A 201-nucleotide genomic window follows, 5' to 3' on the forward strand; every position below is an offset into this window, starting at 1 on the left:
AAGAGGTAGGGATAATGGGGTGGCACTTCAACATTTTGTATGTTCAATAAAATGTATAAAAGATTATGTTCATTTATATGGGTTTAAGTAAACCAATTGATCATGAATGTCTGCTGGTTTACTTTGCCAGGAAACTATGCAGCCTCGGCCTTGAAACTATAAACAGCATAAACTGTTGTTTCGGTCTAGACCTGCTCTATT

The 201-nt window shown here is 36.3% G+C and overlaps 1 protein-coding gene across 1 annotated transcript in view; it reads left to right on the plus strand.

Moving 5' to 3' along the window:
- The window catches only part of LOC118334851 (choline transporter-like protein 5-B), a 42,229-nt gene that overhangs the window by 20,597 nt on the left and 21,431 nt on the right, over positions 1–201 (plus strand). The window lies entirely within an intron of this gene.

Source organism: Morone saxatilis, unplaced genomic scaffold, assembly GCF_004916995.1.
Source record: "Morone saxatilis isolate NCDOM2014 unplaced genomic scaffold, NCSU_SB_2.0 Contig23, whole genome shotgun sequence".
Lineage (NCBI taxonomy): Eukaryota > Metazoa > Chordata > Actinopteri > Moronidae > Morone > Morone saxatilis.